Below are 18,860 nucleotides of genomic sequence, written 5' to 3'. Positions count from 1 at the left end.
AAAGCACGTGTATATGTATCTCCATTTATTTTTTTATTAGACTACATTTCGTGAGTAGGAAGTTTGCTCTCATAAAAAACTTTATCATTTGCTGGTTTTAATATGTCATAAAATATTAGAAATGAGATGAATATATTTCTTCATGAAACAATCTTAATTAAAAAAAGTACTTTGAATATATTAAACTACAAATCTTGAAAGGTAAGGATTTCCATGTAATTTGAAAGAGATATTATCACGGTACACAGTGCACATATATCGATTGTCTGCGTCGATTAATAATCATTTGCGGTTCTTCAACACGTGCATGCATAATTAAATTTCTTCGTCTCGCAGAAGTCTCCTCGGGGCAGGCCCGAAGCGTCTGGAAACAATTTTCTCGTAACAGCTCCGAGCAACTATCGCGAGAGCGTTGCGCGATAGCGAGTAGTCGCTTGTAAATTACAACTGTATCTTTCTAACCGCAAGATCGAAGGTGATAAGGTACTTGGACGGGGCATGAAAGCCCCGAGACGCTATCCCGCCGCTCTATGCGCTTTTATCTCACCTCTCGCGGTACACGCCTCGTGAGAGATTGCAAGCGTAATGTCACGCCTGGCAATGGCCTACACAATTAACTCGCGTTATCCTCGATTCAACGTCTTTTTTCTTTCCATATGCAATTTTCTTCCGAGAATTTTCCCGAGATCGTGGGACGACCGCGAGTCTGAGGTCACTTCTGCGACGCGCGGCAACGCGTGTCGATGGAGGTGGGTGAGGGACGTGTTAAATTATCACGTTCTCTTTTATCGTTCCTCACCCACCTCCGCCTTTCGTCGCTGACTGACATTAGCGTCGTGACATTAGCGCGCGTCGCACTGACATAAACGAGCATCCTCTTGATTTTTTATTCCGATAAATGAACGAATGATTTAGTGGCAATAGTTATTTACGACTACGTATTCCGTTCCCCGAACATTTTCTGTCTGCTAGGCGCTGATGTATACGCGATTGTTTCGTAAAGAGTGTTTTTGATGGAACGCGACATCGTGTTTAAGTATTCCTCTCTATCGCAATCTTAACCGGATTATTAATCTCCGTCTGACGTACAGGGTTTTGAATCGCACGATTGTACCGGGTCGGAGTTAGACGCGACCGTTCGAGACCGCGTTGCTTCACGACGAGAATCAATCATATCACACTCGCGTGTGTATGGGATTTTGCTAATTGCATAACCGTCAAATAATGAAGTTAATAACGCGCGAAGACAAGGAAGGGAATCAACACGTGTGAAGGGGATATAAACATTTTTGTCCGATAAATGTTATTTATCGACAGAATTACGTAAAAGAGGTGCTGCGCGTAATTACGGAATTACTTTTCTCTGCCGCTGTTGCACAATGCGATAATCGTATGCGCAACATCGTGTAGCACATTGAGGTGTTTTGTTTCAATCCCTCTTATTCACGATCGCTCTTATGCACGATCGCGTTGCACCGCGTACAACCGGTGTTCACCGCTGGTAGTACATTGTCATAAGCGACCGGGACGAGCCAAGCCTCGGACCGAATGGATGGAGTCCCCGCCTCCGAGTGTGCCGAAGATTTATCGCTCGCGCGAGACGTCTCGGGGTCCGCGCGAGTTACAGACTTTCCCAGAGAGACGTAACCAGACCGACGATGGAACCGCAGTCAGTCGATAGCGGGGATTTCTACCGCTTTGTTTCTACTTTGATCTACGCTCGTCCCATTGTCGTGTCTGTCATTGCGTGCATGAATTCCGTTTGCGACGAGAATTTGTTACATTATCCAAAAACAAGCGTGCGAAAAACGTAATCTCCTTTGCCGTTGTAGATGAACGGCAATAATTGAAACTCGGCCATTGTCGTGAAATACTTGAGAAAAATTCCAATTGCCAAGTTACTGAAAAGCACGGCAGTGTCGCATTTATCTTATCGTCGTCGCCGTTGCCTCGATTCACTCTGCTGATTTTAATCTCTGGTTGGCAAAGCAAAATTTGAATAACTCCTCGGAGCGTTTCGTGTCTGGACCTCTCGGGAGGCAAGAGCAGCCGTGTGATTTACTTTTGGAAATAGCTACTTTCGCCGTAGATAAGAGCGACGATGACGGTGTGAGCGAAAGAAGACCGACGATCCTGGGTCAGTCTTGAGACTCGAAAAGAACGTCTAGGATATGGTTGCGCGTATTTTAGGAAGGCCTGAGAACCGGTCGCCCCCCTTATTTCGCTCATCTCTCAGCAGGAAGGAGCCTAGCATCATCGTTTGCGAAGATAATGAAATGATTTAACAGAGCGGGGAGGGGGGGAGGGATATGCGCGGCCAAGGGCGATCGTCGGACAGAAGATTTACCGTTCGTGTTAACCCCTTTGTACTCACCGAGGCGAGTTATCTCGCTGCCCAAAATCTCGTCCGTCCGACATTTCGGACGGGTACGTTTTCGTTCGTGTGACTCTCGGAGCAAAATTGCTCGATTCAAAAATTAAGCAGCCACGTGTAGCGTTAGACGCGAGGCGTACGAGTAAAGGCACTCGCCTCTTGCATCTACGCTAAGAATTCGCGGCGTCGCTCGAGTACTTTTGAACCGTACTGTAGGATAAGATCGCGTCCGTCGGACCAGCATCGGTCGGATGCTGCCGGCGGGGACAATTACGCAGATGTGTGCCTTGTGTGGAGCAGAAGAGGAGGACGCGCTCAAAAGCGTGTGGCGTGCGGGGTCGATTCCCTCTCTTCAGCATTGCGTCCGCTTCTCGTATAGCCTCTTTCGTAGTCGCGCGTGCGTGTTCGTAGACACACCTACATAATGTAACCCCATCCCCCCTGCGTGCGGAATTAGTATGCACTTCGACGAGCGATCATGTGCGTGCACGCTGAGCCAGAATCCCTCATCCTCTTCCTCGCGCTCCTCGCGCGCGCGCGCGCGCGCGAGCACACGTGTACGTCTCATACGGACGCGGAGGAGATCCGGAGGATGCGAAGGGGGACAGAACGAGAGAGAGGCAGAAGTGATTACAGAGCGCGAGCCTCTGGTTGCCCCCGGCGCGTGCGTCCACACACAGATCGACCATCCTCTCTCCCTCGTACAATCCTCCCGGTTTCACCTTTCCTGGAACACGGCCCCCGGGGGATTACCGTTGGATTTCAGCGCGTCGGTACTCTGGTATCCAGGAACGTTAACGCCGCGCCGTCGTCGTGCCGAGATGCGCTGAAAGTAGGACCCTCGTTGGGTCCGGCCACGTCAGGTGGCTTCAAGGACCTTTGCCACTTCTACATAAAACGCGTCTTAATTCCGCTGAAACGACCGATGAGATTCGCGATATCGGAAGCAGCGATAAGACGTTCGCGCCACCCTTGACTGAAAAATTAATTATATTCTACCTTTGACTTGTTTTATCGAAGGAAAGCACGCAATATTTTTATACGAAGCCAGTACGACAGCACTGGGAAATTTCGCATTCCAAGCATAGTTGATGTGGCGCCACGAAAAGCTAATCGCTGTGTATCAACGGAGCGAATCGTTCTCGTAAAAGCAATGATTGATCTTAATGGGCAATAAGAAACGCAGTGCTGCATGAGATAAGAGAAAATGACGTCATCGTGCGCAGTCTTGACAAATAGTACTTTTGCCTCGTATTGCGCTCACGATTTGGACTCAGCTTACCTCCGCACACAATTATTGTCCGTAGCCGCGGTGAAAATGCGAAACCATAGCGATCGCAATTAAGCGGCCGACGAGTCGCGAACCCGCAACCTCCCCGCGAGAGCGCGGAAACGTACACGTGGCCTCGGTCTGCCTCCTCTCTCGAGGACGCTAAGGCCGGTGCGCACGCTGAACTTTCACCGCAATTAAGCTAAAAGCGCAATTTCTGCCGCGACCGCGTTCACTCCTACTGGGGTTAATAGCTCCACGCGATATCGCGCGCGACGTAATTCCGCGGAATTCCGCGCCGAACGGATTTCGAATTGGAATTGGCAGTATCACGGAGGAACATAATATCCATTCTAAGAACGATATTTATTAAAGACATACATCATGAAAGTTGCTGAAACTGAATAGCTCCTCATTTTCTAGTGAATAAAATGGATTAAATTCTACTGCAGAGGAAATCAATTTCATCATCATTTATCAGCATAGCGCAAAAGAAATGTATTGTGTACATTTATGAATTTGTAAAAAAATAAGCTTTATGAAAAAACGACTAACAATTCGATTGATCACATAATTCTGATTTGACCGAACCTACATGTATGTTTTCAAAATGAGCAGACGTATTTAATTTTTAACAAATTTAATCAAATATACAAGCATATGTCGAGTCTTGAAAAAATTTAGTAAAATTTTCTTTTCGAAAAAATTTTGTTTTTCTTTTTTAAGTCTCCTTTGAAAGAATGAAGAAAAACTTTGCGACGCAAACGAATCATAGACGTAGAGTTATGGCGTGACGAAAGAAAGGTTTTGTCGTCGAGATTTACGCACGGATGCACTCGTAACCGTGAATCGTGCACCGTGGCCAATGGACTGGCCATTATTATTACTCTAATCCATCTGCATTGTCATTAGAGACCGACGACGGCCACGGGCTTCTCTAACCTGGTCAATACCTCTCAGGAAAAGACAGTGTTTCATGCATTCGTCATTTGGAGAAAGCGAGGAGGACATTTTCGCAAGTTTAAAAAGAGAAAAAGTAATATTCTATAAATCATAATTTTAATAATTATGATTTTAATAATTTCAAAATTTTATGGCTAGATTTTGATCGAATGACTTTTCACAGTTTTTGATATTATGAATATTGAAGATGTACATACACGGGCATTGGTTAAAAAAAAATAAATTTTAATATACCGTGCAAGAACGGACTAATTGTTTACAGTTGCGAGATTGAATTTTGCGGAATGAAATCCTGCAGCCTCGAAAGTCGCGAATTCGAGAGGCTGGCAGATGAGTGCGCGCGTTTATCGCTCGTTCTCGAAGCTCATTATCCAGCAGAGGCGTGTAATTTATCCCATGGCGCGTCTTAATTTTTAACGACTTATTCCACCTTAATTATTGCGGCTGGTGAAATTAAATCTCGCGCTCACAGGAGTGCACCACCAATACTTCACTCTCATCGCTCTTATTTGGAAACGTATACGGACGATGGACGGGAGTTAAAATTTTTCTGCTGACAACCCCCGCGAGACCGCATCGCATGTGCTCCCCGCCGCCCTCCTCCCCCTCGTTTTCCCTTTACGATCCGACGGATTTCTCCTCGCAGGTGCCGTCTTCTTATTGACGCCGCGTCCGCTCCGAATTGAGCAATTACGCGGCAATAATTAGACCCCGACTTTATATCTTCGTAAATTACGGCGCGGTAGCGGCGCGGCGTAGCGATCGAGTGCCGAGACGTAAGAGAGTGGTACGGAGACAATGGGGTCCTCGGCGGAACAATGGCGCGGCCCCATATAGTTGGGGCACGGTTCAGCGCTATAAACAATACCGTGGAGGAGCCCGGCTGATAGGGTCGCGGGGTCAGCCCCTGTGGGAGCTCATGACTCTCTTTACTCCTCTTCATCCGCCGCTCCCCGCCGGTCCCGACTCCGCTTCTCCTCCCCAGCTTCTTCCCGAACGAGGTCACGAAATTAATTTTTCACCGTGCACGAGCTCGTACGCTCGTGCGAGAGAGGTCCCGGCGTGGCCTTACGGACCCCTACGGGGTTTACCGGCGTTTGCTACTATACGTGATCGCGCACTCGCACACTTTCTTCGATATACAGATAATTCGACGAGAATTTTTATTGTAACGCGCTCTCGTTAACTTCGCTCACGATCGGATCTACGTTTGAAAATTGACGATAGAAAATGTGCTTTGCGAAAAAGTAAAATTTGATTACAATTTATATTTATAAATGTATTAAAAAAGTAAAATCATTTCGATTTCTATATTCTCTCCTTGATCTTTGATTTTGCTGTTCTCATTTTAACTTTCGCTCCGATTCACAGATTATCAATTATAGCACGACTCCATTCGAATACATTATTCGACGATCTAATATCCTGCCGATCTGAGCTTTCCGCAATCTAGAACGTGCGTTCCAGTATCTTCGCCGTATTACACGGTCTCGCAGGTACGTGTGTACCTGGCGTGGACCCTGCAGGCCCCTCGCCAAAAGGTCACGGTAAGGTCAGGTAATGACGGCCCGAACTCTGCAATCACAGAAGCGCGCACGCCACGTGGCTTTGGTATACGCCTTTAACCGACCTCTCCATGCCGGATCCAGCGTCGAGACCAGGATCGATAGAAATGCACAATACGTTGGTCTTTTTGTTGTTTGCATGTCCCAGACAATGTTTTCTGTATACTCCCTGACGGTAACGATTAACAATATTTTGCAAGAGTAAACGTTTGTATTCGATCTAATTAAATTTTTACATTTTTTAGCTATTTATTTATAAATGAGCAAATTACACACTGAGAAAAATATTAATTAAACGTCTAGTTAAATAGTGATTAAGTGAATTTTGTAGTTATTGATTGCGAAAACTTAGTTACGTTTACGAACCATTTGGTTATAAGTTTTATAAAAACAATTATTTGATTAAGACTACAGATTGTTTGATCAGAACAACTATATTTAGTAATTCTAACTATAACATTTATTTGATTATTATTTAACTAAACGTTTGATTTATCTCGCCAAATATTTCTCTCAGTGCATATTAAAAGCGCCATATTTAAATTTGAAGAAATGATCTTTTTCTTGCCCAGATAGGTAAGCTATGATTCTTGTAATAATGTTTTGAAAAGAGGTGCAATTTCCTAAATGATTTGGATAGTTATTGAAATACGGGTCACGAAGCTTCCCAACGTCGTCACGAGATTAAATGACTCCGGCCGTCGAGCCAATTCGAGGGCGATAAGAAACAGGAGAGTTCCTCCAGTCGCGCCGAGTCATTCCCTTGTAATTATATGTACCGCATGGCCAATAGGAGGTCCCTGTATCGACAATTAGGGCATTTCGGCTTCCCATTTAACGGCCCCTCGATTGATTCGGATAAGCCCTGCAGCGTTCTTCTTTCATTATTTTTTTTTTTTTTTTATGATTGGTCGCGGTGGATCCACGAGTCGGATCGAGAGTACGCGTAATGATTTCGGAGAGTATCGTTTACGATGGCGAAATAAAAAATAATGACACGCTTGCATAATTCGGAAAACAAATGCTTGCTCTGTTGATTGGTTGTTAAATTCGAGTCGACGGTTTGCAGACAGATTTAATATTATTACTATAGCGTTATTCCGCTTTTGAAAGATAAATTTTATTCTTTGATAATCTCTTTATAAACAATTAATAATTATTTGTCTAATTTCTAATTTATATAATAAAAATGTTCAATGCAAACTAAAATATAAATTTAAATTAAAATACAAAAGAATTAATTATTTTCAGTAAAATTTTAAAAGTAGCGTGTTTTCTTTAAATAATGAAGTCAAGATAAAGTCTTTGTTACATTGTATGCCTCTCTTCCTCTTGTGACAAAGATAGCACCATTATAGCGGGATATTAGCAGCAACCAGCATTTAGTGTTAATGCTTCATGAAGATTAGAGTCCTTTCTCTCTTGCAAGCAGCAGGTCTTATACTTTCGTTCTCTTTTAGATCGACGAAGATCCGCGGGGACGTCGGAACGTACAACCTCGATTCGCAGAATCTTTCTCGGCGCGTTCCTCGCAATTATCACGGCACCCGCATCGATCGTAATTATATACACGAGTTTGCTATCAGCAATGCCAATCACGAATGCATTATTCATAAACAGAAACAACACCCGGCGCTTGCCACTGGTTGCGAGTGTCGAGACGTGAGTGCACGATGCCAAAAAAAAAGAACGATACATCTTTCGCAAAAATAAATCGAACCTTTCTGCTGAATTCGATGAAATACATTTTTATCTACCGAAAGCATAAATTATTTTTTATCGATGTTCGAAGAAACGGCATATTAAATTCCGTTTACTGTGATGCGAGTAACAGATCGAATTGCCCGTGCGGAAGGTGAAATCGAAAACAACATTTTATAAATTTATTCTCTATTAGTGTTATTATTTCATCTCACAATAAAAAATCTTTTTGCATCTATGTGGAATGCAAGCAGATAAGATCTCGACACTTGGCGGAGGCTTTGGGAAAAGCTGTTGCGGTTTCATAAATTGTATATGACAGTCGCGACAGTCGGCGTGAGTACTGCAGAGAAAAGCGTATTAATTAATTGCTAGATAAAATTGCCGTCTGTGATACCATCTCACAATTCTCACTTGAATCGTGCACTTCTGTTGCGGCGTGATATTAAATCACGGACTTCTCCTGTGCGCCAGTCTTTTAACTCTTCTAATTGAGTGATTAACAGGCAGCTCCTTGTTTCTCGAGTTACGAAATTGCAGATACGTGGTTTCGTCGGAAAACGTGGCTTCGTTCAAAATGTTGCGCAGAGTATACCGATGATTTTCATGCCGTAAGGGCAGCGCCCCAATATGATTCACTTTCTATTGTAAATTCACTGTCATTACCGCGACAATGGCGATGATTACACTTGGCTGAATTCCAGTTCCCAAGGATGTGGTTATTAAACTTTGTTCCCCCTCGTCCGTCTTCTCGCCGTTGCTTTCCCAAACTACAATACAGTTCAGAATGATACTTTACACTCGTGTCGATATTATCGTGTTGCAAACATAAGGACATATCCGGAAACAAAAATAATAATTCTATTCCGGATTTATTTTACTAGCTTAAACGTTAATTAACGTCCTTTAATGATCACTTCGACTTAAAGCCGTGGACCAATTAGCTCTATCTCCGGACGTAACTAGCCTTATTAGCTTCTGTCTGTTCTCATTTGCAATACGAGATAACAGATAATTGCGCTCTGTTTACAAGTACAGCGAGTTTTGCAATAACCACTTTACGATATCGCGTTGCGGCGCTCGTCGTGCCATCCATTGGAACGGAACTTCCGCGTGGCGTGTCGGAAAGGGAGAAAGAGAGGAAGTCTCGAGCGAGAGACGAGAGTGATGAGAATACGTACCTCGGGGTCTTCGACAGGAGGACGCGGATATCGAGAAAGAAGTCCGCTTGACGATCATCGGTCGCTCCGGGCTGCTGCGTGGACCGAGATACGAAGGACACACCTGGTGTGCGAGGACGCGGAACGACTCACTCGCCAGCTTCGCCGCGCGCTATATTTGACTCGATTCTGCGGGACACCTTTTACGCTGGCATCACCCGCCGCGATTTTAATCCGCACGGATGCTTATTACGTAATTCCGCGCGATTTTTCCTGGTCTGATAGCGCCACGCCCCTTCGGCATCGCCGTCGTCCTCGTCATCGCCGTCGTTTGTCTATAACTGCGAATACAGTTACTTCTCGGATATCGAGTAATCTATTCACCCGGACGCGATCCACTTCCTGCACAGGGAGCCGCGCGCGATCTAAATGGAATCGGGATATTATATCGAGAAATGAGTTTTATATATGTTTCTCTGAGAAAAAGTATTTGAGAAAAAATTATTTCGATAGCCATGCTATTATTATCTAGCATACATTTATGTATCTTTTAGAAACGTTTATACAGAATCGAGACATGGAGTCGGTGCTCCGGAGTTTACTTGCTATTAATTGCGATACTTGATATATTATAATAATTTAAATTTTTGTAATATCTTTACAATCTATTTAGCCCCTGTTACGCAGCTATTTGCATAATATGAGTGCAGTGTGACATGAATATTTTATTTATTGTTTTTCTTTATTGTAATCGATCGGTTGCCGTGAAAGGCAGTTGCGCAAGAAATTATTAATATTTCCAGTATAAATGATCGGGCGCGCTTACGTTCATGTTAATGCAGAAATTATAAAAATGTTACGGGCACACGTTGGCCTGTGGAGCATTTCGTGTTAAACGATACACACGAATACCCCTTGGGTTCGTGCGCGATAGATATTCAAAGCAGCATCCACGTGCTTATCAATATTTATAACGATTGAGCGAACAACCTTACATACTAAGCAGTGGTTTATTAAAAATAACGAGACTGATCGTTTATTGGCCCGCACTTGAATGATTAAAAATGCGCTTATTATGCAATAACAATTTTAAAGTGCACATGCATTTCAAAATACCATGTTGCGAAATTGATAATATTGTTTTTTTATTTTCATACGTTAATTAATGTATAAGCTTATGTCTCTTACTGAATTTACGGTAATATCATTGTAAGTTTAATTAATTTCATTGGAAATTATTTCAGAGTTTATTCTAGCGGAATATTTTTCTACCAAACGTGTAAAGAACGTATTTCAAATTTATTAAAAATTCTGGGCTATAGGTTTCCAGCCAAACTCAGTAAGACGAATAAAGCAAATGAGTCAAGCAAAGAAACTAATCAGGGCAGAACTGCTGCGTTTTTAAATCGCGCTCGAATATCGATCGTAACAAAGGAATAAGTGAGATCGGTATGAGTCATCGTTCAATTCGCATTTCGCTCTTTCGTTACGCTACCAAAAATTCAGTTTCTCAGCGTGTGATCTAGAATTTTATTTACCATTTTATTTGATCACACAACAAAAACGTAAAAAGAGTATTTTTTTACGTGAAATGAAATTCAGGAGAAACAAAGGTCTGAAAGGCTATCTGGCCTACGAGCTGTAATCCACTGTAATCGATACGAGCCCCTTTTAATCCGTATTAAATTCGGTCGTGGACGCACGAATCTCGGGCGAGATCACGTCCGAGGATGAAGGAACGGGAAGCTCGGAAAACGAGTCCTGTATATGCGTTCGGGAGGAGGCAGGCGGCAATAGGCATTCCTGCACGTCATCGTGTCCGCCCAGTGGCTCCGCCGAATCGCGGGGGACCCCTTATATAATTAACCATTAAATTATAAGTTTGGCTATCGAACCGCCGGCGAAGCTCAGCGCCGGACTAGAAGTAATTACTTGCCCCCGGAGGGCCCGCGACGGCAGCCCCGGGTTCGGGATCCGCGGCAGGAGGAGGCGAGGAAGAGATGCTCTCGCAAGATGAGAGAGAGAGAGAGAGAGAGAGAGAGAGTGAGTGCAGGAAACTGGTAAGGGGGTAGGGGGAAATGAAAAGGCAGCTACCTTACTTTGGAGCGCGCGGAATTGCTAGCGCCGTCGGGCTCTTTCCACCGGGGAGCATAATGATCGGAGGCGGTGCGTTTTACCTTTTTAATCGGCATTAATCGCGCCGGGGGCTCTCCGTTCCCGGGGACGCGCCGTCGTTATTCGGTATCGCAACGACTCGCGGTGATCTGCATGCAGAGTGCGTATGCATTTTTAATCACCGCGCCGACGTACGAGCGACGCGACACCGGCGGCGGCTCGCAGCTGTGGCGAAGCCGCAGCTTGGTGTTTATGTACGCCGTGGTCGGTTATTACATGCGAGAACAGTATACACGTACCTTCCACCAAGTTATGTATTACAATCTTATTTCGTTAATCGTCTCCCCCGTAGCGCATGCCGTACGAAGCACGCGAATGTATGATTATTGAAACTCCATTTTTCTCGAAACGCTCGTTAGCGTTTTGTTCCTGTACCATTGCTCGTGTGTGTGTGCCAATTTAGAAGAAAAACGATATCTGATCCACATAACCGACAGCTTTTTCTCTGTAACTTTCTAAAAGAATGAAGAGAAAAATTCGTCGGGTAATAAATCATAATTCGTTTCGCATAATTAATGGGGCAGGGATTAAGTCGGCTTGTCGTACAGAGAAAGAGAAGGGTAATGCGTCAGCGGGGAGCGATAAAGCGGCAGCTGCCGCGGGAGAACGTGCCTCGAAATCATCGAATTAACATTCGAGTATGTTAAGTAATGCGACGATACGATCGCGCCTCGTAAAACTGATGGCGAGTTCGGGTCGGCGAGCGGTGGAGAAGGTAAGGAAACTGATTTACTCGAGGCACGCGGCAATCGTTTTAATTCCCTACTTCGATGGAGCTATTATTGTCCTCCGATTAACCGAGATGTTTGCGCGATTGCCGCGGACGATTGTGCTACGGATAAAACAAACGTCACGCTGAAAACGTGAGGGAAATGTCTATTGATACTTGATACTGTCGATATCGACACGTCTTGCGGTAATTGTTCCTTGAGCGTTCCAGAGCACGATTGTAAAATAAAAAAGAAAAGCGTTTGGAAAAAGAAAGAGGAAGATTACGTTTCCTAATACAATGACGAGTGACGTATGGCGGGATTGTCAAACACTCCGGGAATAACATTCTTTCGATGGAATTCTTTGTGCAATGCTTCGATTCGAGAATCGCGAATGATCAAACGAACATCGAGGATGCAATGCCGGAACATTCCTGGCCTGACAGCGACATATGGCATCGACATTTCGAAGTTTAATTATTTTCGTTAGTCATGCAGAGAAAATTTGTGCTAGAATCCGTATGCGATTTTCTTCTTTCTTTGCTGTAATCTGCATACTTTGTTCTTTAGGAAAAATGCATATCACTTGAAGTTATTTAACTATGTAATTCTTAACCACACAGTTAAATAATTTATTTTTATAGAAACGTACATTTTACATACATTTTTATATATAACTGTATGTTTTTATATTAAATTTTATTATTCAATTTCATTATTTTTAATTCTTTAATTTTACTGTAATTATAAGTGTTTTAAATACTTAAATTTATTTATTAACAATTAATATTAATGTATATTTACCATTATTCCTTCTATTAATATACTTAACATTTTCTTAATAAGTTAATTAACTTCTTTGTAAAAAATATCATTACGAAACATACGAAAATAATTTATGCTCTTTTAATCTAATGAGAATGTCTTTTTGTCTGTTACAGGTAAGCGTTCTTTCTTAACTTCCAGTATATCACCGTTCAATTTTAATTACAAAACGTGCCGTTGGTCTCCAAAAGGTATTTAACATGTTAATAATTAGAAACGAGCGTTTTGACGAGAGAAACATGCGTGAGATTGAATAGTAATTCATTAAGATAAACGATCGCGATTTTTCTCCATATGGGAAAGCAGGATCCCTTACAAAGTATGAAATCCAAATGTGAAACGCGCTCGCGTTAGTCAGAATAGGGATAAACGAGGTTTTAATTACTCTTAAGAATTTACAAGAGCTTAATTAACGTTGTAAATATTATAAATATTCCGTTATCTTCCTAATTGCGAACAAACTCAGTCTTTATAACTCTATTCAATTGCATTTACATTGATAGAGATCATTAGTGCTGCTATTGATACACTTAATTAAGGCAGAGTGACGGTAAGCACATCGAGCGCATAAGATCGAATCTCACATTAATGATCTGCGTCGACAGGAGATCGTAGGAGAGAGTTTCCGCGCAATAAAACGCTTTTCAAGTTCGTAAATCGCGATTTAATCAATAACGTTATAATTGTCCGTTTGCTTAAACGAAAGCACGCGACACTTTTCCTTCCTTTTTTTTTCCGCGCGGCCCCGTAAAACCAATAGTCGACGTCATTAGTTTGAATGGCACGGGTGTTTGATCTTGCGTCTGGCGTTGATTTATTGTCCACAAATCGTGGAACGTGCGTTCAAACGGAGATTCAAACGTGACAACTGGGAAATTAGCGGCTGTTTCACGCCGTAATGCGCGTTCGGCGCACCAGCGAAAATTCTCAAAGAACGTCTTTAATCGAACTCCGGCAGGAATGTAAGTCGTTCGGAGAGTGGCGGCGGGAGAGAGAATGCATCGGGCTGAACAGGATAACCTTTGGCACCGCCTACTTGTGCCGCGAGTGCAAAAATTAACGATGAAAGAAGCATCTGAATACGTCCGCGCCGCGGTAATGAAACGGTTCCATAGAGGCGGCGATAAAAACGCGTAATCGAAGAAACGTTCCGCTCTTCGGGGGGGATCGTCTCTCGCACAACGCGGGAGATAGTCGAGGGAGATAAGGAGCATCGGCATCCCATGCTCGCGTGTCCCTCCCCCTTCGCCTATATCCCATAGTGATTCACCTATTGCCTACTTTTCGGTTTCAGCGACGCGAATAATGCGTTTGCGACGAAAAGAATCGATAATCATAGTAATCCCCAAAAACGGGAGGGCCGGTATAAAATACTCGTCGAGATAAGACGAGACAAAAATCCAATAGGGATATAAACAAGAATAAGGCACCCCGGTGCAAAAAGAATGTCATATTACCGAGTAAGTAACGGCACACGTTTCCGTTATCGCGCGATGTTCATCGGCGTGCATGCGTAAAGGATGATCGACTACGATCGTTTATATACCTTATATCGATCCGGGCGAGCGGAGCGAGGTCGCAAAGGGAGGCTAATCTAAATGCACGAGAATCACGTCATATTGCCAACGGCGCGGTGCTTAATTATGCGCATTAGCACGATCGTTACTCTTTCTTGTCGTTATGGCGTAGGTTCGTGTATACAAAATCATACTGCACCAGGATCAATATATCGTTAACAAGGTTGTAGCACACGTTCCAGTAATGTAATGCAATCATTGGCTGTAAGTCAAACTTTTGTAAATTGTAGCTACCGATAGTTAATTCGTATAAACAAAGCAGAAAGAGATTGAAGTAAGTGTCTCAATAACCGGACATGAAATGATGCAGAGAAAAGATTGTTGAATCTTTGTAAGAATTCTTGATATAAAATGATTTAATTGCATAATTAACTGAAATATAAAAAATGTAAAACATTAGAAACAGAAATGTGAACATTTTTAAAATTATCTCTCTGAGACTTACGCGAAAAAAATAGCGTTGACAATTTTAATAATTTAAGTTTTTATAATATTAAAAATAATCAACTTATAAATATTTTAAAGTATTTGCAAATTCCAATTAAATTTTAACAGTATAAAAAAAATTATTTAAAATTAATAATAATAAATTTCCGTGCAAGTGTCTACACAGAAAAAAGAATTTAGTATTAAATCAACAATTCATCGTTTCATATATAGGCAAGGATATAAAACTTCTTGGAAGAATTTATAATCTTAAACAGGCATAATTTGCTTACACGAATAGAAAAATTTTCTCCATATATGCAAATTATGTCTGTTTAAGATTATAAAGTCTTACAAAAAGATTTTATATTCTTGGTTATACATGAAACAATTAAATTGTTGATTTGATATTAACTTTTTGTTCTGTGCGAGTGTACAGATTTATTCTAGTTATTTATTTTCCTGTTTATCGTCGCAACGGAGCGAGAGACTTGAATCTTGAACTAACTCGTGCAAGACGTGAAACGTGAAAGAATTTACATAAATTATTGGAATACGCGTCGAATAAAGTAGTATCGCAATATATAGATTAGTCACAATTATGTAATAATTGGTCGTATTATGAGTTTGTCATTACGTTTGTGATAGATCGCGACGAACCGAGGAATCTAGAAATGGGCTAGGCGACGCGTTTTCCGCGCGCGCGTTGACGCAAGATAAATGTCACGCCGCCGCGGAGTTCACTTTCGTTGATTCTCACGCTGTGGGTAGAGGAAGAGCGAGCGAGCGAGCGTCGTTGAAATGATTCGCGGGTCTCAACCTCAATCCCGAGAGTCATCGTTAAAATTGTACCATAAAAGCAAGCGCCCCGAGGGGGCGAGGAGGTCAATACCGTGGATGCGCACCGTCCGAGAAATCGCGGATGCCGCTGCCACCGTCGCGCCGCATTGTCTGCTTGCACAATGGCGGGTTCTCGTTTAGCCGCGTAATCGAAAACGTTGTTGCTGCCCTCGTCACGTGGGATCGAGCGCGGCCGATAATTAACTATAAATTGTCCGGACCGTCCGATTCGATCGGAGAGCTAACTCGGCCCTACTACTCGGCGTTCTACGTTTCGCTCTGATTTGCAGCTGGTGACCGCGTTCGTTGTAGTTCATTCCTACATCGTCACTGAATCGCCATTGATTTGTCCTAATCACGCCAATCAAACCCCGCTTATTAGCGGTCCTGTGTTGTGAAAATTTCATAATATCGTAGCTTGCGTAATTCACCGTTGAAGATGATAAATGAGTTACCACAGAGAAAATTGCAATTTAAATACGAAAGGATAGGATAAACGAGTACTTGTTGTATACAATTAAACGTCATAAATGTCATAGTAAAACAATTAGATTTTAAACCGGCTAGTTTCGCAAGTGTTGTCCGCGAGAAAAGTTTTTACGCGGGTGATAAAGACAGTTACAAGCGACATGCGTGAAGGCGCGTACACACGCGTCTCTAAATCGCTTCATTTATTTTGCCGCGAGCGCTCGGCCGCGACACATTACTGTAAATTCAGAAAGGGCAGCACACTCGAAATAATTACGGCCGATATATATTTCGCCGAGAGAGGCAAGGGTTCCCTTATCTTAATTACCCGTCGTGCCCCGTTCGCCGTAAACGGTCCCGCGCTAACCCTCGCCTTGAGGTTTTAAGCCTGTTGCCGGCGGCGCGGCGCGCGGTGCGCGCTGTAAATTCGTGGGGCACGCTCGCTTGCGTGCCCTTTGCAGGCGCGCCGGGGCTCTCTCTCTCTCTCTTAAGGGCCCGCGCGTTCGAGTTTTAACGTCCGCGGCACCGCCGCGGTCCGCGGACATGATTGCATTTGCATTATACAAGCCGCGGCTCGCGTACACAGATTTATCTGGCCCTGGGGTTTATTTATCTGGAGTTATGGCAAACACACACCACCTGACCGGACCGAAGTCCAGCCAATAACGTATGGTAATGGACGGGCCCGATTGACTTTTTTCCTTTCCCTCGCTCTCTTCCGCCCTTCCTCCCGTCTCTCTCTGTCTCTCGCTCTCTCTCTCCCCGTCGCGATCGTCTAATGCTCTTATTGCAGCTGGGAATCGCGGCCTATCACAACACGAACGATCCATGAACCCTCGACCCCTTGTGTTCTCCACCTTCTACCTTCCTCTCTAATCCTCTCGGTTTCTCCTTTTCTTTCCTCGTCCGCTGTTTTCTCCGGCATTTCTACACGCGCCGCGCGTGTGTTTACTAGTCTCCAGAACTCTTTCGAAATTCCCCTCGATCAGAATCGATCTACAGCACCATCGATAACTAACTTTCTGAACCGTAGATTCTGCATGCTATCTGATGACGCATCTCTTGGAATAATAAATTGCCATATTTGCTTGTTTTCTAATTGCATCGAGGTAACTTGTTAATTCTAATTGCTTTTCCGTTTCTTTTTTCGTATATTCGTATCTTTGTCTCAATTTTGAATTTCCCTTCGTTGCTTGCGCGAGATTGAATTGGATTAGCGGAAGAAGTTACAGGAGAAGAGCAAAGTTCTCTTCGCGAAGAGAACACGACGCGAAACCGCGGAAACTTCGCCTGCATTCCGCGGTTTAGAAATGTACGGATGATCGCGCCGCAAACTGAGGCGGCACTGAAAGTGCCTGATTGAGTTTAAGCTACCGATGTCGTCTGCTGTGGATAATGCACCGGCGTAGGGAGACGCATCGTACAGTGTCACAACGTACTAGGAGATTCGTGCATGTGTGTGTGAGTGTGTGTGTATGCGTTTATCGACCTCTAACTAGAAACTATGCGAGAGTCTGTAAAACTCGATAAATCAGAATCGGTAAATGTTAAATCAGAGAGATTACAATCAACGGAGATTGGAAATGAAAATTTACAGATATTGATATCGATCTCCCTCCTTCTCTCTCTCTCTCTCTCTCTCTCTCTCTCTCTCTCTCTCTCTCTCTCAATGTTGAGATCGGTACCGATCGGTAGACATACCAAGTATATCTTATTAACCCAGATATAGAACGGCGTAACCGCGTATTATTATCAACCGTTTCTTGTCCCGACCGCTCGTTTCGGCCCCGATCGAGCTTCCGATCGAACCGTTCGCCGCAGCGATTGCTCGGACAATTACATACGGGACAGCTGAACGATTTACCGCTTTATCATTTCTCGGCTTACCTTCCTGTTCTACGCGACCTCGCCTTGCCTCATGAGGAACACGCGACGGCGTATCTTTCGTAGCCTTTGACGCCGGTTCCATTAACGGCGCGATGTCGCGTAGGTTTTACTACCCGCGAAATGATGATTCGCTTGGGAAAAGGGCAGCTGTCTCATTACCGTGACGTATGCCGCTTTGTTGGAGGAACCGATACTCGTGGGCGCCGCTATTGTCGTCTAATGAATCTTCTATGCGAAACGCGATGATGAATCTCCTATACAAAACGCACGATAACGTTTGCACTCTCGTGCGCGTGAACAAGAATAATCTTATCTTTACAATCGCGTATTCTGTAAATTTATTTGCCACGTACATTACGTTACATGAACATTTTTATGCAGCATAACAAACATAAAAATGACACTGAACTCGAATGAAAAAGGAATACAATTTTGCATGGCACGAACGCGAGAGTTCTCATTACCAAGCGCATTTGTTTCCATTTCTATTCCGCGAGCGAAGAGACACGAGTAAAAACATAGTACAATGCGATATCACTTACGAAACACGGTACAACGTGGAATAATGGACTAAACGCTAACACCTCTCCGACGGCGGTGATGAATGCGCCGTGACTTCTCGCCGCGACTTCTCGTGCGGTCCCTGAGCGTCCGCGTTTGTTCGCGAAAGAGGAGAGGGTGCCACGAGACGACGACGACGGTGTTCGCGACGGCACAACCGGCGGCTTTACACGAATTCGCGTGTAAAGCATTTTACACAGCATCGGGGAACGGGACAGCCGCGCCGCGGTCTAGCCGTTAGCTCCGTGGCGCTGGAGGCTGACGTAACGACCTGCTCCCACATATATACGTTCATACGTCATGCGAGAGACACCCGCAGTCGAGAAATGAATACATAAGCCCACCTTTCCAATCCCTC

The 18,860-nt window shown here is 43.8% G+C and overlaps 1 protein-coding gene across 8 annotated transcripts in view; it reads left to right on the top strand.

The window, feature by feature from the left end:
* The window catches only part of LOC105198042 (nascent polypeptide-associated complex subunit alpha, muscle-specific form), a 123,103-nt gene that overhangs the window by 87,463 nt on the left and 16,780 nt on the right, over nt 1–18,860 (top strand). The window contains exon 7 of one of the 8 annotated variants that reach the window (XR_005575576.1): nt 12,860–12,934. The exons of the other annotated variants lie outside the window; for them this stretch is intronic. The gene's annotated coding sequence lies outside the window, so the exon portion shown is untranslated. The remainder of the gene's footprint in view (nt 1–12,859; nt 12,935–18,860) is intronic. 8 annotated transcript variants of the gene reach the window in all.

The sequence above is a fragment of the Solenopsis invicta genome, chromosome 9 (genome assembly GCF_016802725.1).
Source record: "Solenopsis invicta isolate M01_SB chromosome 9, UNIL_Sinv_3.0, whole genome shotgun sequence".
In the NCBI taxonomy this organism is placed as follows: domain Eukaryota; kingdom Metazoa; phylum Arthropoda; class Insecta; order Hymenoptera; family Formicidae; genus Solenopsis; species Solenopsis invicta.
This window is presented reverse-complemented; position numbering and strand designations above follow the sequence as displayed.